At 40.1% G+C, this 26,898-nt stretch overlaps 1 long non-coding RNA gene across 6 annotated transcripts in view; it reads right to left on the bottom strand.

Annotated features, from left to right (window-relative positions):
• Positions 1-26,898, bottom strand: part of LOC147364790 (uncharacterized) — a 438,829-nt gene that overhangs the window by 377,362 nt on the left and 34,569 nt on the right. The window contains exon 1 of one of the 6 annotated variants that reach the window (XR_015133716.1): positions 5,329-5,435. The exons of the other annotated variants lie outside the window; for them this stretch is intronic. This is a non-coding gene — a long non-coding RNA (uncharacterized LOC147364790). Of the gene's footprint in view, positions 1-5,328; positions 5,436-26,898 lie in introns of those variants that run through there. 6 annotated transcript variants of the gene reach the window in all.

The raw sequence follows: 26,898 nt of genomic DNA, 5'->3' as shown, positions 1-26,898 counted from the left end.
TGTACAAGTTGCCTTTTGTTAACCCTTACAAGTGAATTTTGGCAGAAAAGAAGCTGTTATCTCTTCAGTTTGAGTCAATGCTGAGTCAGAAACAAAGAAGCAGCCATAAATTATAGAATAAAGAAGTAGGAGAAAACATTTGCAGAAATCCTCAGAAAAATAACTAAAACATAGAACATGAAACGTGGAGGATGGTAGGAAAAGCAATCTAAGCCAGCATCAAAGATAGTGGTGGCTCCTGGTGACATCTAGATTGTAGAAGAAACTTCTACCTCTCTTCTTTCCTCAAGGTTCTCTCCAAAGAGATTAATATCAAGGAGATTTCTTCATATATTTTCTTCTTAGAGTTTTATAATTTCATGTTTTCTTCTATGAATTCAATAGTTTTATGTTTAGGTCTTTGATCCATTTTGATTTAATTTTGCTTATGATGCTAGGTAAGGGTCCACCTTCATTCTTTTCCATGTGGATAAGTAGTTTTCACAGTACCATTTGTTGAAAAGACTGAACTTCCCCACTGAATGGTTTTAACATCCATGTTGAAGATCATTTGAGTATATAAGGAAGGGTTTATTTCAGGAATCTCTATTCTGGTGCATTGGTATATATGCATGTCTCCATGCCGGTACCACACCGTTTTGAATACCATAACTTTGTGTAAGTCTTCACATCAGGAGGTGTGAGTCCTTCAACTACGTTCTTCTTTTTTCAAGATTGTTCTGGCTATTCACTGTACCTTGAAATTCCACATGAATTTCAGGATGAGTCTTTGAATATTTTTACTCCTAAAAGAAAATCACTCACTAGGGTTTTGCTAGGGGTTTCAATGAAGTTATGAATGGCATTTTCTTATATTGCCTTTGTCTGGCTTTTTGATATCAGGGGAAAGCTGGCCTCATAGAATGAGTTAGGACTTTTCCCTCCTCCTCAATTTTTGGAAAAGTTTGAGAAGGATTAGCATTCATTCTTCTTCAAGTATTTGTTAAAATTCAACAGTGAAACCATCAGATCCAGGCCTCTTCCTTTTTGGGAGATTTTTGATTACTGATTCAGTCTCCTTACTTGTTAAAGATCTATTCTAAGAACAGGTTTTTTATTTCTTCATGATTCAGTCTTGATAGGTTTTATGTTTCTAGAATTTGTCCATTTCATCCAGACTATCCAATTTGTTGGCATACAATTGTTAATAGTATCCTCTTATAATACTTTTTATTTCTGTAGCATCAGTGGTAATATCAGCAATTATCTGTTCCCTTTTTTTTTTTTTTCAGTCATCTAACTAAAAGTTTGTCAATTTTGTTGACCTTTCTAAAGAACTAACTTTTTATTTCATTGATTTTTCTATTTTTCTATTCTCTAATTAATTTATCTCTGTTCTAATCTTAATGTGAACCTAAATCTGCACTTTACATATCAGCTAGCCCACCCAGCTTCCTGGTCATACTTAAGTTTGAAAAATGGCTTTCTACAGAGGAAAGTTCCATAACATGTCCCTTGAAAGCCCCCACCAGACTGGCATTAATCCATACTCAGCCACAAGAAGCTGTTTCAATCTGAAATCCCAGATATATTAATGTTTACAGCTGTAGGAGCCAGGTCAGTTATGGAAAAGAGTAAAAGAGAGATACGGGTTTCCCAGGTGGCTCAGTGGTAAAGAATCCACCTGCCAATGCAGGAGATGCAAGAAGCTCAGGTTCGATCCTTGGGATGCAAAGATCCTCTGGAGTAGGAAATGGCAACCCACTCCAGTATTCTTGTCTGAGAAATCCTATGCACAGAGGAGTCTGGTGGGCTATAGTCCAGGGGGTGGCAAAGAGTTGGACACAACTGTACAACTGAGTATACACCAAAGGGGATATATAAAGGCAATAGTGAGTGGTGGGTGGCAAGGACAGTTCTATACATTTCCTATCACTTTAATAGTTCATCGAAGACAGGAATGTTAGCATATCCTGATTGTTTTTCTTGACTCCCTGAAATTTCTACAATCACAACTCCCCATTTTAAGTGTTAGTAAAATTTTTCTCTTTGGAGTTGGGAAACTAAACAAAGAAAAAGACTGGAAGGGTGATCTATTAGGAGTTAAATGGGGCTAGTTCTTTATAAGCAACTGCTTTCCCTACCTTTATCTGTTAGACCCCAATCCCAACACACACATACAAGTCAATTTGGAAATGAAGAAACAACCCCTCAGGGAGCAGCAGGCCTCCAGGGACCTTGGTGCCAGCACACAGGAAAGGCCGCTATGGAGGTATACATCTTTCTCCTCTCTTTGCCAGCCACTCCCACCCTGCTTGCAGGACTTAAAGCCACAGTCAGTAGAACTGCTCTGTATTCTTCTCTCCTCTTCATTCTACCATAAGAGTCAGGAGAGGAGCTGCACCTCATGTTCTCATCCAAGAGGCAAACCACTGTGGTTTGGTAAAATTCTTTTGTATCCCACCACCAAATTTTATGTCTTCTCCTTTCCTCTGATTCAGTCTGCCCCTCTTGGGTAATAAATGTCAGAAAGTTGCCTCAGAACAGACCCTGGTGTTTCTTACAGAGTCCAAATTGGCACCATCCACTTTAGAGTCCAGTGGCTAATCCCAAACTAGGGGTCTAATTTACACTCTGCCTGATACAAATCTGCTCTATGAATCTTTTCTGTCATCTTCCTGCAAGTTCAGTCACTTTGTGGAAGCACAGAATCCTGAGAGTTCAGCACTGTATAACACTGCTGCAAAAAATATCCCTATCACTATGCTGTTCTGTGATGACTCAGAAGAGATGGAATAGGAGAGAAGATACCAGATCATGTTGCCAGAGGCACAGTGCTGGCCTGTTACACAAGCCAAAGATGTCTGCATCCCCTTTATCCACACGGTGGTGCTAGCCTCAAAAGAATTACCCGAAAGGAAATGAAACAGTTCCCACTTCCCTATCATTAGTGATAGAGCTGTACACAGTGCTCAAAACATTACTCGTGGAAGGAGACTATATATTAATGCTGCAAATAAGCATGTAAAATAAATGAGTTTGTCCTCATCCTTATCCTCAACCTACTTCCCAGGGGGAATAAAAGAAATCAAATCACTGTTCTGTTTTTTTTTTCCTCAACTCACTGATTCAATCTTAACCGACCCTGGGGCAAAAGAATGACTCACGCTGGGCTGTTGGATGTGTACAATCCTGGCAAAAAACCTTATTATTCCTGAGAGGGAGCTGGGGTAGAGAGCTGGTCAACTAGCCATCTGAGGCGCTCGCTCATTGGATTCTTGTTAAGTGCTGCTGGCAGTCTAAGAAGATGGGAACAGCAGACATTTCACTGGTTTCACTGAATAAAACTTGGTGGGTTTAATGTGGGTGCCTTCTAGGCCAATGGGCAGAGAAGAACAGAAAGTCTGGTTTGGGCTTCTAAACCTCAAAATATCCCCTCCACCTGTCATATGACCAAGTCTCACCAGCTGCCTCTTCTATTTGTGCAATCTAAATCTTCCACTTAAATGTTTTAAAAGCTCAGGGGGATCTTATTAAGCATGCTGCTGCTGCTGCTGCTAAGTCACTTCAGTCGTGTCTGACTCTGTGCGACCCCTGAGACAGCAGCCCACCAGGCTCCCCCATCCCTGGGATTCTCCAGGCAAGATCACTGGAGTGGGTTGCCATTTCCTTCTCCAATGCATGAAAGTGAAAAGTGAAAGTGAAGTCGCTCAGTCGTGTCCGACTCTGAGCGACCCCATAGACTGCAGCCTACCAGGCTCCTCCATCCATGGGATTTTCCAGGCAAGAGGACTGGAGTGGGGTGCCATTGAGCATGCTGCTGCTGCTAATTCGCTTCAGTCATGTCCGACTCTGTGCAACCCCATAGACGGCAGCCCACCAGGCTCCCCCGTCCCTGGGATTCTCCAGGCAAGAACACTGGAGTGGGTTGCCATTTCCTTCTCCAATGCATGAAAGTGAAAAGTGAAAGTGAAGTCGCTCAGTCGTGTCCGACTCCTAGGGACCCCATGAACTGCAGCCCACCAGGTTCCTCCGTCCATGGGATTTTCCAGCAAGAGTACTGGAGTGGGGTGCCATTGCCTTCTCCGATTACTAGGTGCATACACAAACAACCTTCAAAAACACAGTGCCTATCAACAGCAGAAGCACCCTTAACTTTAAGGGAGAACTGACAAAAGTTGGTTAACGGTCCTCTGTAAGTCAGCCCATACCTGATGCTGATACTGATAAAAGGCAACCACAGGCACAATGATGCAAGTCCAGATTATTTTCAGACCTGGCCCTGGACACTGACAGCTTGCTAATACCTGTGATTAGGGAGGTAACACAAAGTACCACTTACCATTGTGCCTATATATCCCCCTCTGGCTGACTATGGACTTCTGACCCTTTTACATGTTTAAAATCCTCAATTATAGAAAAGAGCTACAAGAATATTATCCCTATAATTTCATTCATAAAACATACATCTTAATGGAGAAGGAAGGAAGGATCCTAGCAAAAGTGCCTGTTAGAATGAATGAGGTCATTAGATTGCCTGATTTACCCTTGAAATAGCAAGGAGCTGGATCCTAGGATCTCATGGCATATGAGACAAGTGTTGACAAAAGCTAAGAGTTCAGCAGTCATAGGTTCCGGGTCCAGTGACTTAGTTGAAGCAAGAATGAGTCTGGAATGAGTCTGGAAGGATTTTCCCATTTATCACAGATCAAACATAGCAAAGTGATGGCTCACAGGCCCATTCAAATTGAGTTGCATTTCATTTGACTCAAACTTTTTTTTTTTCCCTCTCATTTTCACGTATTGTAAATTCTAGAGATGCCATCTAAAATTCTAGATTTGGGACTTCTCTTTGAAAAGTTTTGTCACCACTGGACAGAATTCTCATGTGACAGTAATTGCTCAAAGGTGAGAAATAAGAGCTGAGTCAATGGCATGTGGCCCTTTGTTCACCGTAGTCCCCATCACCCCGATTGTGTCATACCTGGTCTAGTTTACTCATCTGTGCCACCAGGACACCCCTATAAGTCCTAACTGACCTTGATTTCTGAGGGCGACACAGGAGAGAGAATCCCTGAAAGAAAGATGACAACACCCACAGTGATAGGAGCTACCAAAAGACAAACAACTTTCTGGAAAAAACAGAATCAATCATACCTGACATAACTAAAGTAAGCACTTAAAAAATATATATAGCACAGCTCATACCAGGCTAAGTAGGAAAGCCTAGTGTTTCCAGGACTCAGAGCAGTGTAAGGAGGAAAGACGAATGCAAAACCATATAATGTGATGAGAAAGTGTTTCTTAATCTAAGCTTTTGATTTATGAGGCAGCAAACCACAGACTTACCAATAAGTCATATGAACTTTAGAAATAGCCAAAGGCTCCCTGTGTGGCAAGGATGCAGCCTATGTGCTCACTTTCCTACAGCTCATGGATGAGGAGCAATGGAACTGAGCTGCAATAAAGAAAGACTGGCTTAGGCTGAATATCAGGAACAAATCATGTTCTAGAATTATATATACATTAAACTCTGAGATAACCACACAGAATTATACGTTATTTGTGCTTAAGCAATTTGTGCACAAGTCTTAATTTATAAAGGTGATTGAGTAATGATACAGAAAGGTCCATGTCACTGAAAAAGAGTTTCTTGTTACAATTCCCCAGAAATGAGAGGCACATGGGGAAACACCAGCGGGTACAAGCAGGAAGGAGAGGAAAACGTAGCCTAGAGCCTTGATTGTGTTTTCTATGGGAAAGGCAAGGCAGGGAAGGGGGAAATGGTCTAAAATTGGCTAGTTTTCATAATATTGGTGCCCTCTGCTCTATAGGGGTGGTCTCTAGTTGCCTGGTGCCTGGCCTTAGGCAATATGGCAGGAGAATTCTTGGATTTGTGTGAGATTTAGATAAAGGAAGTAGCTGGGGAATGGACTCGAGATTCACTGGAAAGTTTATAATATGATTTTTGCACACCTGTGAAAGCTGTGTCGTAGGGGAGATGTCACAACTGTGACCGTGAGTCTAGCACAGTGATTAATGGATCCGGAATAGACAAACTAAGAGAAAATAGATTATTAGGGGATTTAAGAACTCTTCGGTCTAGTCCCTTCATTTCATAAATGAGGAAATGGATGTTTAAATATGTGTTGTCATTTGTCCAAAATCCAACAAGGCTTGTTAAGAACACCGCACAGAACAGGATTCTCACCCACAACTCACAACTCTGACCTCTCCACTACGTTCTATTAATTTATGCCTGTGTGCACGCTGACATCTGCAATTCTCTTCATCATGTCCTGAGAAGCTAAAACAGGAACTGGAAAATTTTTTCTGCAGAGAATCAGATAGTAAATATCTCAGGCTTGTGGGTTAGACCATCTGTGTCACAACTACTCACCTCTGCCATTGTAGCAGTAAAACAGCTGTTGGTTTAGTGACATAAACCAAAGGATGTGCCCATATTCCAATAAAACTTTATAGATATTGAAGTTAGAATTTTATATTAATTTTCATTATCATGAAATAGTATTTTCAAAAATTTTTCAACCACTTAAAAATGTTAATAGCGGTTCTTAGCCTGTAGGCTGTACAAAAACAGGCTGCAGGCTGAGTTGTGCCCATAAGCTAGTTTACTAAACTTTGGGCTAGATAATTTGCACATGTCCTATGAAATTGCAGATGACTGAGCCAAATGACAGCCCATCACCCTCGGTCTTATTTTCTCTCTTGATAAAATGAGTTAAATAGACTCTAAGGTCCCTTGTAGACCTGTGACCTTGAGGCTTCTGCCAAGGGGACTCAAGACAAAAATGAACTGTAAAAAGGAATCTGTGGGCTCCTTCAAGGGCCACTATTAAGCAATACCTCTCTGAGATATCTCCAGCAGCCAAATTCAGGAATGATATTGCAAAAAAATTAGATACACAGAATTTTAGAGTTAAAAAAAATGTGGAATGGAATGGCAAGTTTAGGGAACAGGACTAAATAAATTTCTCTACTCAAAAACCTCTCAAACTGGATATGCATAGGACTATCCAGAGGTGCAGTCTTCCAAAAGCAGACTCTCAGATAAGGACTTGAGTGTAGGTAGTTTGTGTCAGAGACAGAAATAGGAAACACAAATGAGACAGGGAAAAATGAAATAGGGAAATGGGAAACACCATGCAGCTTATGTTAGTAGGTCACTGCTCTGAGCATTTGCTCTGTTTAGAGCTCAGTTCTGCTGGAAACTCTCTAAGAAACTATGATGTGGCTTCAGAATTATTCTGCAGAGGGTGGGTTGGTTTGGGGCATTTATCAAGTCCAACTTCCCAAAGATGGAGGGCTGAGGACGTGAACACTCCCATGGCTTCTGAGTATCACCTGCAAGGAACCCAGGGAAGCTCCCAGAGTGCTGAAAATTACTTCAGGCCAAGAGGAGAGCTGACTTAAGGGGAGAACCTATCAGCACGCCAGAAACACCCACTAGGGCTATATTCAGGGAGGTGCAGAAAAGAAGGTGTAGTTAACAACACGCTGGCTACAGAGGTGATGGGGGGAGGAAAGGAATCAACATTTTCTAACTGCATTTGCCCTTTCTTCCATAATTTGACTCTGGAACTCCTTTTTTTCATGAAGCATCTGTCCTTGGAGAGAAAACCAGATGAAGGTTAATAGAAGAGTGCCGGTGACTAGGTAATCTCGGTAAAACTAGAAGATCTCTTCAGGTTCTGTTCTAAAAATCAATATGAAAGAGGACACAGTAAATACTAATAGGCCTCTATCATCTCTGGAGCAGAATCTAGGCCAATACATTTCACACAGTGCCAGGTATGAGGTCAACTCGAACACACACACACACACACACAAACAGCAAAGAACAATTCACCTCCAAATGAGGTTACCACCTGAAGTGATGCATGTCAGAGGAGGGACAGAATGTTCAAAGTGTAGTTGGAACCATGACAAGGCACCACCATCTGCCACCTGAGTCCCATCCCCCTAGTCCTTTAACCATCTGCACACCTGCTCAAGCATGTCACACAGGGGAAGGGATGGCCCTGCCATCATTAGTGCAGTGGCAATAAAAACAAAAGCTCAAGAAATAGCTTCAAAGCCTCTGACAGCATTACTTCCTTAAATGTGGAATCTCCTTCCAAGAAGAGCTCTGTAGAAAAGAGAGTCACAGCCTAAACTTTAAATCTACACAGAGCTGAAGTGCCTGTGTGATTTGAATTTTTAGACTAACAGGAAATACACACACAAAAAAATCAGTAAATTGTTAAAGGCACAGCATAGTAAATGCTAAGCAGAACCTAATTTGGTATACATTACACATTCTCATTCTGAACTTTGATCAACACAAGAATCACTTCTCTCTATATTCATTTAAATTTCGTCTCTAGATGCACTTTTCCAAAGAAAGCTAAAATAAATCCATCCAAAACTGGTTATGAAGAAGTGCCTCTAAGCACTCAAAGCAATCAGTTCTCCTAGAGCGGGGCACATAGGATGGTTGTTGTTGTTTGGTCAATAAGTTGTGTCTGGCTAGAGAACCCATGGACTGTAGCCTGGCAGGCCCCTCTGTCCATGGGATTCTCCAGGCAAGAATACTGTAGTGGGTTGCCATTTCCTTCTCCAGGGGATCTTCCTGACCCAGAATAGAACTCGTGTCTCCTGAGTAGGCAGGCAGAGTCTTTACCACTGAGCCACCAGGGAATTCCCTGGCACACAGGGTACAGTTTGGCTATTCCAGCTCTTCAGAGCCCCCACATCAGAGACTGGGTTTATGTAAATGTGGCATACCAAAGAGGAATAGACCCCGTCTGGGATCCATTCTCTAAGGAAGGCTATTTATTTGGTCTATATTCTCTAGGCAAAAGATCTTGATTCTAAATGTTAGATAAGGTCCTCCCAGTTTAACTGTCTTTCCTTAAAAATAACTGAAAATTCCAAAATAACCAAAATTCTTTTAACTTGAGAATTAAAATGATATCACAAAACACACCATTAATAAGAACTCACTGAACATATTATATGCCATGAAATGAATATACCCTTTCCTAATTATTCAGGTTAAAGAAATGGCAACCCACTCCAGTATCCTTGCCTGGGAAATCCCATGGACACAGTCTGAGTGTGGTGGGCTACTGTCCACAGAGTCGCAAAGAGTCAGACATGATGGCAACTGAGCACACAGAAATACATATGAAACTATGGAGAGGTAATACAACATACCATTAGATAGATGAGCTCCGATCTCAGACTGCACGGTTCACTCTGGCTTCATCACTTGCTGGCTGTATGACCTGAGACAAGTCATCTAAACTCTCTGAGACTCAGTTTCTTTGTATATAAAAAGAGTAGTGATAATTCGTATAGATGAAAATACATGTAAAGTGTTTACCATAGTTATCTAGAGCAAAATAAGTGTTTTAAAATGTTAGCTATTTGTGGCAGGCTGAAAAATGTTCCCCCAAGCAGGAAAGGGTGAGACAAATTGAGAAAGTAGCATTGAAATATGTACATTATCATATGTAAAATATTAATAGATAGTAATGGGAAGTTGGTGTATAATGCAGGGAGTTCAACCTGGTGTTCTATGACAAACTAGAGGGGTGGGATGGAGTGGGAGGTGAGAAGGAGTTTTAAGAGGGAGGGGACATATGTATACCTATGGTTGATCCATGTTGATGCATGGCAGAAACCAACACAACATTGTACAGCAATCATCCTTCAATTTAAAATAAATAAATTTTTAAATAGTATTCCCTTGAAAGATATCCACATCTGAAAACCTGGAACCTGTAAACATTATCCTTCTGTGGTAAATCTTGAGATGGGGAGTTCATCTAGATTATCTAAATGCAGGCAAAGGTATCCTTATAAGAAGGAGGCAGAGAGAAATTTCACACACACACATACACACTTACAGAGTGGGAACGAGGAGAAGCCAATATGAAGATGGAGCAGAGAGACTTACAGGTGCTGGCCTTGAAGACTGGAGTGATGTGGTCATAAGGCAAAGAATGTCAGCAGCTGTCAGAAGCCGGAAGAGGCAGGAGAGGATTCTCCTCTAGAGCCTCCAGAGAGAGTGCAGCCCTACTAACACCTTGAGTTCAGCCCAGGGACTAAGACTTTGACTCTGGACCTCCAGAATTTTGAGAGAACAAATTTCAGTTGTTTTAAGCCACCAAGTTGGTGGTAACTTATTAGCGCAGCCATAGGAATGTAACACTTCTTATCTATTTATGTTGATTCCCCACTGCTATGTAACAAAACTATTACATAATAGTTTGGGGGGCTTATTTATTTATTAAACAATATATACTAAATAATATATTAATAACAAATTAATAATGAATTAAATACCATTTAATAAATGTTATTAGTTCACAGTTTCTGTGAGTGTGGAACATGGGAACAGCTTAACTAGGTATCTGCCACAGTCTATGCTTCAAGGCTATGCTCAAGGTATGGGCTATGGTCTCATCTTAAGACTTGAAGGAAGCATCCAAGGGGGATTCAGTCCTTGGTGAGGTACTAAATTGAGGGCCTTAGATTCTCACTGAATGATGAGAGGCTGCCCTCAGTTCTTTTCACATGTGCCTCTCTGTAACGCAGCTCACAACACGCAGCTGACGTCATCAGAGTAAGCAAGAGACAGCTGGAGAAGGAGGGAGCTCAAGTTGACATCCTTGTTAACCCAATCTCAGAAGTGATATCCCATCACTTTTGCTGCATCATTTTTCTTAAAACTGATTCAGCTAGGTCTAAGACCTTTCACTACCCAGAATGGTTACTGCACATGGTAAATACATGCCTGTTCCAGGAAGGTGACACATGTCAATGCATGGGAACAGAAGCTCCTGTGCTGAGGATCCTTCCAGACCTTGCTCTGGGTACCTCTTTATCTGCCTGTTCATTACTATGTGTTAGAATGTCCCCTGTAATAAATAATAGTGGTAGTAAAGTGCTTTCTTGAGCTCTGTGAGCCATTCCATCAAATTATTGAACCTGGCAAGGGGGTCACAAGAATCCACAATTTATAGTCAGCTTGTCTGAAGTACTGGTAGCTCCGACTTGAGACTGGTGTCTGGAGTTGGAGTAGTCTTGTTGGTGTGAACCCTTACCCCGTGGGGTATGTACTAACTCTGGGTAGTGTCAGAACGGAACTAAACTGTAAAGAAATGCAAAAAAGCAAAATGGCTCTCTGAGGAGGCTTTACAAATAGCTGTGAAAAGAAGAGAAGTGAAAAGCAAAGGAGAAAAGGAAAGATATTCCCATTTGAATGCAGAGTTCTAAAGAATACCAAGGAGAGATAAGAAAGCCTTCCTCGGCAATCAATGAAAAGAAACAGAGGAAACAACAGAATGGGAAAGACTAGAGATCTCTTCAAGAAAATTAGAGATACCAAGTGAAGATTTCATGCAAAGATAGGCTCAATAAAGGACAGAAATGGTATGGACTTAACAGATGCAGAAGATATTAAGAAGAGATGGCAAGAATATACAGAGAACTGCACAAAAAAGATCTTCACGACCCAGATAATCACGATGGTGTGATCACTGACCTAGAGCCAGACATCCTGGAATGTGAAGTCAAGTGAGCCTTAGAAAGCATCATTACGAACAAAGCTAGTGGAGGTGATGGAATTCCAGTGGAGCTATTTCAAATCCTGAAAGATGATGCTGCGAAAGTGCTGCACTCAAAATGCCAGCAGATTTGGAAAACTCAGCAGTGGCCACAGGACTGGAAAAGGTCAGTTTTCATTCCAATCCCAAAGAAAGGTAATGCCAAAGAATGCTCAAACTACCGCACAATTGCACTCATCTCACATGCTAGTAAAGTAATGCTCAAAATTCTCCAAGCCAGGCTTCAGCAATACGTGAACTGTGAACTTCCAGATGTTCAAGCTGGTATTAGAAAAGGCAAAGGAACCAGAGATCAAATTTCCAACATCCGCTGGATCATGGAAAAAGCAAGAGAGTTCCAGAAAAACATCTATTTCTGCTTTATTGACTATGCCAAAGCCTTTGACTGTGTGGATCACAATAAACTGTGGAAAATTCTGAAAGAGATGGGAATCCCAGACCACCTGATCTGCCTCTTGAGAAATTTGTATGCAGGTCAGGAAGCAACAGTTAGAAGTGGACATGGAACAATAGACTGGTTCCAAATAGGAAAAGGAGTACGTCAAGGCTGTATATTGTCACCCTGCTTATTTAACTTCTATGCAGAGTACATCATGAGAAACGCTGGGCTGGAAGGAGCACAGCTGGAATCAAGACTGTCAGGAGAAATATCAATATCCTCAGATATGCAGATGACACCACCCTTATGGCAGAAAATGAAGAGGAACTAAAAAGCCTCTTATTGAAAGTAAAAGAGGAGAGTGAAAAAGTTGGCTTAAAGCTCAACATTCAGAAAATGAAGATCATGGCATCTGGTCCCATCACCTCATGGGAAATAGATGGGGAAACAGTGGAAACAGTGTCAGACTATATTTTGGGGTTCCAATATCACTGCAGATGGTGACTGCAGCCATGAAATTAAAAGACGCTTACTCCTTGGAAGGAAAGTTATGACCAACCTAGATAGCATATTCAAAAGCAGAGATATTATTTTGCCGACAAAGGTTCTAGTCAAGGCTATGGTTTTCCAGTGGTCATGTATGGACTGTGAAGAAAGCTGAGCACCGAAGAATTGATGCTTTTGAACTGTGGTGTTGGAGAAGACTCTTGAGAGCCCCTTGGACTGCAAGGAGATCCAACCAGTCCATCCTAAAGGAGATCAGTCCTGGGTGATCATTGGAAGGACTAATGCTGAGGCTGAAACTCCAATACTTCGGCCACCTCATTCGAAGAACTGATTCATTGGAAAAGACCCTGAAAAGACCCTGTCCCCAATCCTGGGAGGGATTGGGGGCAGGAGGAGAAGGGGACGACAGAGGATGAGTGGCTGGATGGCATCACCGACTCGATGGACATGAGTTTGGGTGAACTCCGGGAGTTGGTGATGGACAGGGAGGCCTGGTGTGCTGCGATTCATGGGGTCACAAAGAGTCAGACACAACTGAGCGACTGAACTGAACTGAACTGTGGGACACTCAGTTGGTGTCCACAGAAAATTGGAGAATTGCTTGGCTTAGAAAACCCACACGTTTGGTGACAGAAATGTTGTGGGTAAAAACCGCCCATTACTGGCTGTAACAAATTACCACAAACTTAGTGGTTTAAAATAATATAAATTTATTCACTTACAGTTCTGCTGGCCAAAAGTCTAAAAGGAATCTTCTAGGCTGCATTCATTCTCTGTGCTCTGTGGGAGAATCCATTCTTTTTTCTAGCTTCTAGAGGTAAGCTGTATTCCTTGGCTGCTGACCCCTTCCTCTACCTTCAAAGCCAGCAGTGTTATTTTCTCCCTGACCTTGCTCTTGTCCTTACATCTTCTGTCTGATATGTCCTACCTGCCTCCCTTTACAAGGACCCTGTGATAACATTGGACCCACAAGGATAGTCTAGGCTATCTCGCTACCTGGATATCCTTGATTTAATCACATCCACAAAATCTCTTGCCATGAAAAATAATATATTCACAAGTTCTAGAGATTAAAGTAGGTATCTATGGAAGGCCATTATTTTTTCTATCATACAATCCTTCCTAAAATTAAAGTCTCTTGACTATTACCTGGTTTTTGCTTCATGTGTATTTTCTTATACAAAAGGATCTCAAAACCTACCTAACCAGTTTCCAAGATGTCCAAATGAGCCACCAGATTACCCTTGGGTTTTTCTTAAGTCTCATAGTTTTAATTCATTTTCACCCTTAAATAATAAAATAGACAATAATTCTGCTTCTTAGTACATGGCAGTAGAGAAAGTAGAATACATAATTAATTCTAGGGCATTTAAAGATTCTCAAGGCAAAGATAGCTTTCAACTAGAACGCAGAGTATCAAAATGGAATTAGGGAACAACAGTGAGATATCTCTACACAGCTATTAGAATGGTCAAAATCTAAAACACTGGCATGCTGAATGCTGATGAGGATGTGAAACAACAGGTGCTCCAGTTCACTGTTGGTGGAAATGCAAAATGGTACAGTCATTTCAGAAGACAGTTTGGGAGTTTGTTACCAGATTAAACAAATGACTATCAAATTGTAGAATTATCAACGCAGAAAACCCAAAGCACTAATTAGGGTAGGTTAAGCTGCTGTACGGAGAAAGCAATGGCACCCCACTCCAGTACTTTTGCCTGGAGAATCCCATGGACGGAGGAGCCTGGTGGGCTGCAGTCCATGGGGCTGCTAAGGGTCGGACACGACTGAGCGACTTCACTTTCATGCATTGGAGAAGGAAATGGCAACCCATTCCCGTGTTCTTGCCTGGAGAATCCCAGGGACGGGAGCCTGGTGGGCTGCTGTCTATGGGGTCACACAGAGTTGGACACGACTGAAGTGACTTAGCAGCAGCAGCCACCCTTAGACCCATGCAAAATGGGTTCCCACCAGTATTGTACCTGTCATTTAGATGGCCCCTCTCTGACCATCTTTGGGGCTGTGCCTCTTTTAAAGGGCAAGAAGTTCACGGGGACATGACAGTCTGGTGCCCATGCCCTCTCATTAGACTACAGTCTAGGTACCCAGAACCTTTGAATTCCCTGAGAATAGCCATGGGCTCATTCCAGGGCCTGCCTGGACTGCTCAGGACAGATCTCCTGAGCAAGAACTGGGCCAACAGTTTCCTACCCACTGGGCCAGAATAGCAGCCAAAGGCAGCTGTCAGGATTTAATGGACAAGGATGAGATGTGTGGACTGGGGATTCCCCAGGACACTGCCTGGTGCAGAGCAAAACCAGGACGGAGAGGACAAGGGGGAAAACACAGGCTGGGGGCCTCAATTCATCTTTTTGCTTCAGGTTTCACAAAGGTCAAGAGTGGCCAGCCTGAACTTAACCATATCAACTTTCTCTACCAAAGCCCAAGTCTTTCAGACACTGGAAATTTTTTCCAATCGTGTGTTGGCTTAACCGCACTTCCCATCCTTTGGATTGGACTTCTCTGAAGCAGAAACCAATTGCTTTCTGAAGGCTACAGTCCACTGACCAGAACACAAACAACAAATGTCATCCTGTCTCAGACACCACCAGGGCCTAATGGTTCTGCCAGTCTAATAGATGTTTGACAATAGAAATCCAGTCAGCATCTTGAGGCCAGTTACTTCACCCATGCCTGTCACCGACCGTCATCCTTCACCACTACACAACATGCAAACCCCTCTGATCACATGTCCTTTCTTCTATGCTCACCTCCGTTCAACTGTTCAGTTCCTCAGTGCTTGCCCCCAATATCCACCTACTATCCTTCCATTACTGACATGTCCATCAGCCCCTTCTCACGTCACTATCTGGGATTCTCATTCTTTATACCTATCATCCCCCCATTACTGACATATCAATCAGCCCTTCTCAAGTTACTCTCTGGATTCCCACTCTTTATAAACTATCCTTGATTATATCTACCTTTCTCCCAACACTCCATCTGCTTGTTTGTCCCCACCTCCCAGTCCTAGGTTGCTCACTGTCTCACCGCTCACATAAAGAGAGAAGGGACACACATCATATGTTTCTTGCTTTACACTGCCACCTTCAGATAACTATCCCTCCTCCTTTATATAAATATACTTCCACTGAGGGTTATATCATCTGCTATAACCCCGACTCTTTCCCTTGTTGTTGACTTTCTAGGTGCTATTCACATTTATTACAGAACAGAGCATCTGGATCACACTTATCACCTTCCACTCTAGTGCTGTCACCATTCTAGGTCCCAGGTGAATCTAATGTTCATGTGCACAATGTATCTGACATCACAGTTCCTCAATGTTCCACTCTATTGCAGCAATTTACCCTTCTTCCAAATCCAGTTCTTTGCCATTTACTAATATCATTCCACTTCTTGGACTAAAATCTTGATCAGTTCAGATCAGTTCAATTGCTCTGTCATGTCGCACTCTTTGTGACCCCATGAATCGCAGCACACCAGGCCTCCCTGTCCATCACCAACTCCCAGAGTTCACCCAAACTCACGTCCATCGAGTCAGTGATGCCATCCAGCCATCTCATCCTCTGTCATCCCCTTCTCCTCCTGCCCCCAATCCCTCCCAGCATCAGAGTCTTTCCCAATGAGTCAACTCTTTGCATGAGGTGGCCAAAGTACTGGAGTTTCAGCCTCAGCATCAGTCCTTCCAATGAACACCCAGGACTGATCTCCTTTAGGATGGAGTGGTTGGATCTCCCTGCAGTCCAAGGGACTCTCAAGAGTCTTCTCCAACACCACAGTTCAAAAGCATCAATTCTCCGGCGCTCAGCTTTCTTCACAGTCCAAGTCTCACATCCATACATGACCACTGGAAAAACCATAGCCTTGACTAGACGGACCTTTGTTGGCAAAGTAATGTCTCTGCTTTTGAAAATGCTATCTAGGTTGGTCATAACTTTCCTTCCAAGGAGTAAGCATCTTTTAATTTCATGGCTGCAGTCACCATCTGCAGTGATTTTGGAGCCCCAAAAATGAAGTCTGACACTGTTTCCACTGTTTCCCCATTTCCCATGAAGTGATGGGACCAGATGCCATGATCTGAATGTTGAACTTTAAGCCAACTTTTTCACTCTCCACTTTCACTTTCATCAAGAGGTTTTGTAGTTCCTCTTCACTTTCTGCCATAAGGGTGATGTCATCTGCATATCTGAGGATATTGATATTTCTCCCGGCAATCTTGATTCCAGCTTGTGCTTCTTCCAGCCCAGCATTTCTCATGATGTACTCTGCATATAAGTTAAATAAGCAGGGTGACAATATACAGCCTTGACATACTCCTTTTCCTATTTGGAACCAGTCTGTTGTTCCATGCCCAGTTCTAACTGTTGCCTCCTGACCTGCATATAGGTTTCTCAAGAGGCAGGTCAGGTCATCTGGTATTCCCATCTCTTTCAGAATTTTCCACAGTTTATTGCGATCCACACAGTCAAAGGCTTTGGCATAGTCAATAAAGCAGAAATAATAGATGTTTTCTGGAACTCTCTTGCTTTTTCCATGATCCAGAGGATGTTGGCAATTTGATCTCTGGTTCCTTTGCCTTTTCTAATACCAGCTTGAACATCTGGAAGTTCACGGTTCACGTATTGCTGAAGCCTGGTTTGCAGAATTTTGAGCATTACTTTTCTAGCATGTGAGATGAGTGCAATTGTGTGGTAGTTTGAGCATTCTTTGGCATTGCCTTGCTTTGGGATTGGAATGAAAACTGACCTTTTCCAGTCCTGTGGCCACTGCTGAGTTTTCCAAATCTGCTGGCATTTTGAGTGCAGCACTTTCGCAGCATCATCTTTCAGGATTTGAAATAGCTCCACTGGAATTCCATCACCTCCACTAGCTTTGTTCGTACTGATGCTTTCTAAGGTCCACTTGACTTCACATTCCAGGATGTCTGGCTCTAGGTCAGTGATCATAGGTCAGATAATCAATCGTGATTATCTGGTTCGTGAAGATCTTTTTTTTGTACAGTTCTTTCGTGTATTCTTGCCACCTCTTTTATAGCTACCCCCAAATCGCATCTTCCCACCTTTTCTTAATTTTCATCTTCAGTATCCCTATTCTTACACCTCATCAGTATCTCTAAAATTTTAATTCCACATTTCTCCCAGCCTGCTTTCCACTTTCTATTGATCCAACTTCCTGTAAGCCAGTGATCCCTAACCTTCAAGATCTAATTCCTGATGATCTGAGGTGAAGCTGATGTAATAATAGTAATAGAAATTAAAGTGCACAATAAGTGTATGCACCTGAATCATCCTGAAACCATCCCCCACACTCTAGTTTGTGGAAAAACTGTCTTCCACGAAACTGATCCCTGGTGCCAAAATGGTTGGGAACTACTGCTTAATCCTCCAGTCATCACTGTAAACAAAATCCTGACTGTGCTGTCCTACTTAAAATTCTTCAAAGATTCTTTTTAAGTTTCAGAAATTTCAGATTCCTTAAATGATGTCTTTTATAATTTGGCCTTGACTGATCACTCCAGCCTTATTCACCACCCAACATGCATCCTGCACTCCAGTTTTATTTGGCTGAGTTTCAGTTCCATTTGTTCATCTACCTAGAATGCCCTTCTCTACTATTGCCTCTCAACTAACTCAACCTTAAAAACAGTTTAATTTTTAAACTTTTTACTTTAAGATAATATAGATTCACATGCAGTTGTACGACATAATACAGAGATAACCCATGTACCTTTTACCCAGTTTCCCCCAATGCTAACATCTTGAATAACTATTGTATAATATCAGAACCAAGACACTAATGTTGCTACAATCAAGACAGTAAATAGAGAACAGTTTCATCACCACAAAGATCCCTCACATAGCCCCATAATAATCACATTAACTTTCCTCTCATCCCTTTGCCTTTCTTAACCCCTTACAATCACTAAGCTACTCTCCCTTTCTATAATTTTGTCACTTCAAGAATACACCATAATGATATTAATATTATACAGTTTGTAACCTTTTGAGATTGGCTTATTTCACTCACTGTATTTTTTGGAGACTCATCCACAGTGTTGCATGTATCAGTGTGTGTGTGTGTGTGTGTGTGTGTGTGTGTGTGTGTGTGCACGCGCACGGGTGCGCCCTCATGTGTGCTTAGTTGCTCAGCTGTGTCCAATTCTTTGTGACCCCATGGGCTGTAGCCCGCCAGGATCCTCTGTCCATGGGGATTCTCCAAGCAAGAATACTGGAGTGGGTAGCCATTTCCTTCTCCACGGGATCTTCCCGACCCAGGGATTGAACCCAGGTCATCCTCATTGCAGGCAGATTCTTTACAGTCTGAGCCACCAGGGAAGCCCTCATGGATCAGTGGTCATTCCTAATTATTGTTGAATAGTATTACATGGAGTGGATGCACCTGTTTATCCATCAATCCATTTAAACCACCTGAGTTGTTTAAAGTTTTTTTTTTTTCCTATTACAAATAAAACTGCTAAAAAATATTTATGGAAAGGTTTTTGTGTAAGTTTTCATTTCTTTGGGATAAATACCCAGGAGTGTAATTGCTGGATCATAGGTCATTATATGTTTTGTTTTTGTTTTTTAAGAAACTGCCAAAATGTTTTCCAGAGAGGCTATGACATTTCACATTCCAGCAATTTATGAGTTATCCAGCTTCTCTACATCCTCACCGGCATTTAGTGGTATTATTTTTTTTTTAATTTTAGTCATTCTGATAGATGTAAGTGATACCTCTTTGTGATTATAACTTGCATTTCCCTATGGCTAATGATGCTGAGCATCTTTTCATGAGTTTACTTACCTAAATATTCTCTTTAGTAAAATGCCTCTTCATGGATTTTTCCAATTGTTTTTTTTTTTAAACTGTTGAGTTTTAAACTTAAACCTCTTAATTCTATATATATTCTAGACATGTGGTTTGTAACTGTTTTCTCCCAGCCTCAAACTTGGCTATTCATTGTATTAACTGAATCTTCCATGGAGAAAAGGTTTCAATTTTGATTAATTCCAATTTTCAAACTTTCCTTTTATGGATTGCACATTTAAAATCAAGTCTAAGAACTTTTTATCTCATCTTAAATCCAAAAGATGTTTCTCTTAAAGCTTTTTTTTCTTAAAGTTCTATAGTTTTACATTTTCTATTTAACTTCATGATCCATTTTGAGGAGATTTTTGTATAACGTAAGTTTCCTCCATTGAATTGATTTTTCACCATAGTCAAAAATAAGCTGGACACATTTGTGAATATTTATTTCTGGGTTCTCAATTCTGTTCCATTGATTTTGTGCTTATTCCTCCATCAATACTGCACAATCTTGATTACTGTAGCTAAACAATGTCTTGAAATCAAGAATACTGATTTCTCCAACTTATTTTGCCTTTATCAAAATCATTTTATCTATTCTGGTCCTTCTGCCTTTCTGTGAAAATTTTAGAATAATCTTTTCTATATCTACAAAAACATCTTGCTAGGATTTTGATAGGGAGTACATTAAATCTGCATATCAACTTATAGAGAATGACATTTTTATTTTTGTTGAGTCTGCTAATCCATAAAGATAGTATGTCACTCCATATAGTCAATTTCTCTGATTACTTCCATCAGCATTTTATAAGTTTTAGAAAACAAGTACTACATAAGTTTTGTTAGATTTGTACCTTCAGTTTTTATTTTTTGAGTGATTATAAATAGCACAGTATTTTTAATTTAGTGTTCACATGTTCATGGCTAGTATATAGAAATACAATTGATTTTTATATGTTGATCTTGTACCTACTACCAAGATGAATTCACTTATTAGTTCTAGCAAATATTTTTTCATAGATTCCTTGAAATTTCCTACATAGAAAATCACGTCATCCGCAAATAGGTACAATTTTATTTCTTCCTTTTTGATCTGTATACCTTCTTTTTTCTTGCCCCACTGCACTGGTTAAAACTTCAGCTACTATGTTGAATAAGAGAAGTGACAGCAGATATCTTCATCTTATTCCTGATCTTTGAAAGAAAGCATTCAGCCTTCCACCATTAAGTATAATGTGAGCTATAAGTTTCTTTACAGATGTTCTTTAACAAGTTGAGGAAATTACCCCCAGTCCTATTTTTCTGAGAATTTTTATCCTTAGTGAGTGTTGAATTTTGTCAAATGACTTTTCTGCATTTGTTGATATAAGATTTTTCTCCTTCATCTTGTTGACATGATGGATACTGCTTGATTTTTTAAAATACTGAACACAATTTTGCATGCCTAGAATAGACACAACCTGGAAATGGTATGTAATTCTTTTCTACTTGGGCTTAAAAATGACTGCTGGTGGTAACTTCAGCCAGAAAATTAAAAGATGCTTGCTCCTTGGAAGAAAAGCTATGATAAACCTAGACAGTGTATTAAAAAGCAGAGACATCACTTTGCCAACAAAGGTCCATATAGTCAAAGCTATCTATGGTTTTTCCAGTAGTAGTGTACAGATATGAGTGTTGGACCATAAAGAAGGGTGACCACTGAAGAACTGATGCCTTTGAACTGTGGTGCTGGAGAAGACTCTTGAGAGCCCCTTGAACAAGAAGGAGATCAAACCAGTCAATCCTAAAAGAAGGCAACCCTGAATACTCATTGGAAGGACTGATGCTGAAGCTCCAATCCTTTAGCTACTTGATGCAAAGAGCCAATTTACTGGAAAAGATCCTGATGCTGGGAAAGATTGAGGGCAGGAGGAGAAGGGGATGACAGAGGATGAGACAGTTGGATGGCATCATCGACCCAATGGACACGAGTTTGAGCAGACTCCCAGAGATAGTGAAGGATAGGGAAGCCTGGTGTGCTGTAGTCCATGGGGTCACAAAGAGTTGGGCACAACTGAGTGAGTGAACAACAACTTGTCAATATACTGTTAAGAATTTTTGCATCTATATTCTTTCTGTATTCTTAAGGGACATTCACTGTAGCTTTCTTCTTTTTTCACCATCTTTGTCCAGTTTTAGAATCAGGGTAATTCTAGCTTCCTAAAATGAATTAAGAAACACTCCTTCCCCTACTTTTTTTTTTTCAAACTTCAAACTTTTTATTTTGTATTAGGATATAACCAGTTAATAATATTGTGGTAGTTTCAGGTGAACAGAGAAGGAATTCAGCCATACTCCTCTTCTGTTTTTTGGAAAAAATAATGTAGAATATATTATCTTTAGATATCTATAGAATATAATCTATAATATTATAATACAATTATATTATTTATAATATCTATAGAATATAGAATATTATCTATAGAATATGATGCTAATTCTTCTTTAAAAGTAAAATTCTCCACTGAAAACAGCTGGGCCTGGAAATTTTTGTATGGAGAGTCTTTTCATTAAACATTCTATTTCCTTAATAGTTATTTGGCCTTGGAATACAAAATGAAGAAGGGCAAAGGCTAATAGAGTACTGCCAAGAGAACGCACTGGTTATAGCAAACACCCTTTTCCAACAACACAAGAGAAGACTCTACACATGTACATCACCAGATGGTCAACACTGAAATCAGATTGATTATATTCTTTACAGCCAAAGGTGGAGAAGCTCTATACAGCCAGCAAAAACAAGACCAGGAGCCGACTGTGACTCAGATCATGAACTCCTTATTACCAAAATCAGATTTAAATTGAAGAAAGTAGGGAAAGTATGTCAAGGCTGTATACTGTCACCCTGCTTATTTAACTTATATGCAGAGTACATCATGAGAAACACTGGGCTGGAGGAAGCACAAGCTGGAATCAAGATTGTCGGGAGAAATATCAATAACAATCAAGATTGTCGGGAATCAAGATTGTCGGGAGAAAATCAGATATGCAGATGACACCACCCTTATGGCAGAAATCGGAGAGGGCAATGGCACCCCACTCCAGTACTCTTGCCTGGAAAATCCCATGGACAGAGGAGCCTGGTGGGCTGCAGTCCATGGGGTCACTAAGAGTCGGACACGACTGAGTGACTTCACTTTCACTTTTCACTTTCATGCATTGGAGAAGGAAATGGCAACCCACTCCAGTGTTCTTGCCTGGAGAATCCCAGGGACGGGGGAGCCTGGTGGGCTGCCGTTTCTGGGGTCACAGAGAGTCAGACACGACTCAAGCGACTTAGCAGTAGCAGTAGCAGTATGGCAGAAAGTGAAGAGGAACTCAAAAGCCTCTTATTGAAAGTAAAAGAGGAGAGTGAAAAAGTTGGCTTAAAACTCAACATTCAGAAAACTAAGATCATGGCATCTGGTCCCATCACTTCATGGCAAATAGATGGGGAAACAGTGGAAACAGTGTCAGACTTTATTTTTTGGGCTCCAAAATCACTGCAGATGGTGACTGCAGCCATGAAATTAAAAGACGCTTACTCCTTGGAAGGAAAGTTATGACCAACCTAGATAGCATATTCAAAAGCAGAGACATTACTTGACCAACAAAAGTTCATCTAGTCAAGGCTATGGTTTTTCCAGTTGTCATGTATGGATGTGAGAGTTGGACTGTGAAGAAAGCTGAGCACCAAAGAATTGATGCTTTTGAACTGTGGTGTTGGAGAAGACTCTTGAGAGTCCCTTGGACTGCAAGGAGATCCAACCAGTCCATCCTAAAGGACATCAGTCCTGGGTGTTCATTGGAAGGACTGATGCTGAGGCTGAAAATCCAGTACTTTAGCCACCTCATGCGAAGAGCTGACTCATTGGAAAAGACCCTGATGCTGGGAGGGATTGAGGGCAGGAGGAGAAGGGGAGGACAGAGGATGAGATGGCTGGATGGCATCACGGACTTGATGCACATGAGTTTGGGTGAACTCTAGGAGTTGGTGATGGACAGGGAGGCCTGGCATGCTGCGATTCATGGGGTCGCAGAGTCGGACACAACTGAGCGACTGAACTGAACTGAATAGTTAGCTAATGTAATTAACTATTCCATATTGGATGGAATTTGTTTTTTGAGGAATTGTTCCATTTTGTATAAGTTTTCCGTTTATATTTGTTCAGTTTTATTATCCTTTTGATATTTGCAGGATCTGTAGTGATATTGCCTGTCTCATTTCTGATGTTGGTAATTTATTCTTCTCTCATTATTTCTTAAACAGTTTTAATGGAAATTTGTCAATTTTATGGATCTTTTCAAAGAACTAGCCTATATTAAAATGGTTTTCTCCATTGTTTTATGCTTTCAGTTTCATTGAACTCATTTCTGCTCTTATTTTTATTATTTTCTTTGTTTTGCTTGTTTGGGGTTCATTTTGTTCTTTTTCTCCAGTTCTTCAGCTGGAATCTTGACTAATTTCCTTAAGACCTAACTTCCTTTTCTAATAAGCATTTAATGATATAAATTTCCCTCGGCACTGCTTTGGCTGTACTTCATAAATTTTTATTTTATTAATATTTCCATTTTCATTTAGTTCTATATTTACTTTTATTCAGCTCAATTTTTTCTGTTTTTCCCTTATTATCTGTCGTTTAATTGATGCATTTGAATTTGCATTTGGTGTAATTATTGATATTGTTGTTGTTGTTTAGTTGCTAAGTTGTGTCTGACTCTTTGCAGCCCCATGGACTGTAGCCCGCCAGGTTCCTCTGTCCATGGGATTTCCCAGGCAAGAATACTGGAGTGGGTTGCCATTTCCTTCTCCAGGGGATCTTCCTGACCCAGGGATCAAACCTGCATCTCCTGCATTGGCAGGCAGGTTATTTATCACTAAGCCAAGAGGGAAGCCCTGTTATTGATGTATTAGGGCTTAAATCTGTTAACATCATGCATTTTTTGTTTTCTGTTTGTTCTGTTTTTCCATTTCTGTTTTCTTTTTCTCACATTCCTATGGATTGTTTGAACATTTTTTTTAAGAATTCCATTCTGATTTTTCTATAATATTTTTGAGTATATATCTCTTCATATAGATTTTTTATTTTTTGCTCTATGTATTATTACATTATATATATATATATATAATGTGTCATAGTCTACTTAGTCCTTTTATCTGTTTAAGTAAGGTGTATAGTCCTTTCCACATTTACATTCTTTTACCTCCTTTGTTTATAATTACCTTAAATAACTCCTCTATGTACACTGAGAACAATACCATCAGTGTTACAATTTTTGCTTCAACCATCAAATCTAACTTAGGAAACTCCAGAGGAAGAGGGAAGGCTATTGTATTTACCTATATTTTTGCTTACTGTGTTCTTTTTTCCTTCCTGATATTCAAAGATTCCTTATTATTTCTGTGACAGGAAGAAAGAAAAGATGGCTAAAACATCAAATTCCCTTAGCTTTTCTTAATCCCCAAACATCTTGATTTCCCCTTCATTCGTGAAGGACATGAAGGATATTTTGCTGGTTAGAGGATTCTGGGCTGACAGTTCTTTCCATTCAGCACGACAAAAAACTGTTATGTCAATTCCTTCTGTCTACACGATTTCTGATAAATAAGTGCTATCATTCAAATCATTTTTCCCCATAGGTCAGGTGTAATTTCCCTTTCACTGCTTTCGAGTTTTCTCTGTCTTTAGTTTTCATATTTGATAATGATGTATCTTAGCATGTTTTTTGGTTTAGGGTTAGCTCAGCTTCTTGGATCTATAACTTTATTATTTTTTACCATATTTAGGAATTTCTCAGCCCTTTTTTCTTCAGGTAATTTTTATACACGTCCCTCTTTCTCCTTCCCTTCCAGGACCCTGATGACACATATTTTACAGTCCCACATGTTCCTGAGGCCCTGTTAATTTTTTTCAGTCTATATTTTCTCTGTTGTTCAGATTAGGTAACTTTTATTGTTCTATTTTCTAGTTCCCTGATTGTTTTCTCTGTCTTCCCTCCCCTTCATATATTGAGTCCATTACCTGAGCTTTTCATTTCAATGACTATACTTTTTAGTTGTATAATTTTCATTTAGTTCCTCTTTATATCTTCTATTTCTCTGTCCTGAGAGGCTTTTTTTTTTTTTTTTTAATTTCATGCACGCTCATAATTGCTCATTGAAGGATTTTTATGATGATTCTTTTAAAGCTTTTACTGGATCATTCTAATATTTGTGCCATCTCATTGTTTATCTTTTTCCTCTTCAAGATGTTAGTTCACAATATCTATTGTCTTTTTTCATTCAGTAAGAGATCTTCCTGGTTGTTGATATGACAGGTGATTTTTCAATTAAAATCTGAATATCTGAAGTATAATGTTGAGACTCTGAATCTCAAACTTTCTGTTTTACCTGATTTATTCTGACAACACTCCAACAGAAGAGGCTGGAGAGGGTAGGAGTAGGTATCACCAGCTCATTACTGCTAGGTGTACAACTTCTCTGTTGTCTTGGCAATAGTTTGATGATAAAATATGTATTATTTTTTCAATCAGAGAAAGTAAAATATACATTTTGAAAGACTTAGTTCTTTCTTCCAGAAACTTAGCATCAATCTCAGGTTAGGGTGCTCCCTCTATCTGTTCCCAGGTCCATGTACACTTGTCTCATTATAGAATTGCCATACTATTTTGTAGATGCCTGTCTACTTGTCTGTCTCCATTAAGCTGCAAGCTTAGTAATGGCACAGATACTGTCTTCTCTGATATTTAATCCCTACACTAAAATAGTGTCTGATACATAATTGTCACTCAATAAGTATATTTTGGGAAGCTATCATTTTGCTGTCCAAAATCTTCAAAACCTTATTAGTAACTTTAAAAGGAAAGTTCACACTCAGTTGGTTATTGAAGACTTTGCAGTCAGGCTCTACTTACTTTTAGAAAGGAAGCTCTCACCATGACCCTAAGTAAGTTCTTTCTTTGACCAAAATGCTTACCTGTCTCTAGAACCCTCCTACCAGCCTCATTTCTACCTATCAGTCTGGAAGATAGTATAGTTGAAGGATCTTATCTGATGTCTTATCACCTTTTTCTTTTGCTAACCACACTGACACATTTTCATACTATTTGTGCATTGGAAGTATCTTTGACATATTCTGACTCATTTTATTTCTTTCCAAGTATATCATTATTCCCAGGAACTTCACATTACAAGGTCCACGCAAGTAAGATCTTGTCTTTTAACTGTAACATATGGTATAGAATCTTTCATCTCTTGAAAATAAGTACTCAATAAATTTTTTTGTTGAAGAAAAAGAAAAATTAAAATTTACAGTACTTTAAGAAGATCCAATATTAAGCCACAATTTAAGAAAATTGGCTTCTCCATCTAACTCAGTTCCTTACTCAGTGTAGCATAGTTCCTAGGTCCAGTCACTTAACCCCTTATTCATTTTCTTTATCAGTAAAATGGGAATAAAACTTGATAAGATACAGACACTTTGATTTTTATTTTTTGATATAGACACTTTGAAAGATATTTGAAGTTTGAGACCAAGTCAGTTAGTT

This window comes from Bos grunniens, chromosome 10 (assembly GCF_055505025.1).
Source record: "Bos grunniens cultivar Pamir isolate PY7600 chromosome 10, Bosgru_T2T1.0, whole genome shotgun sequence".
Taxonomy (NCBI): Eukaryota; Metazoa; Chordata; class Mammalia; order Artiodactyla; family Bovidae; genus Bos; species Bos grunniens.
This window is presented reverse-complemented; position numbering and strand designations above follow the sequence as displayed.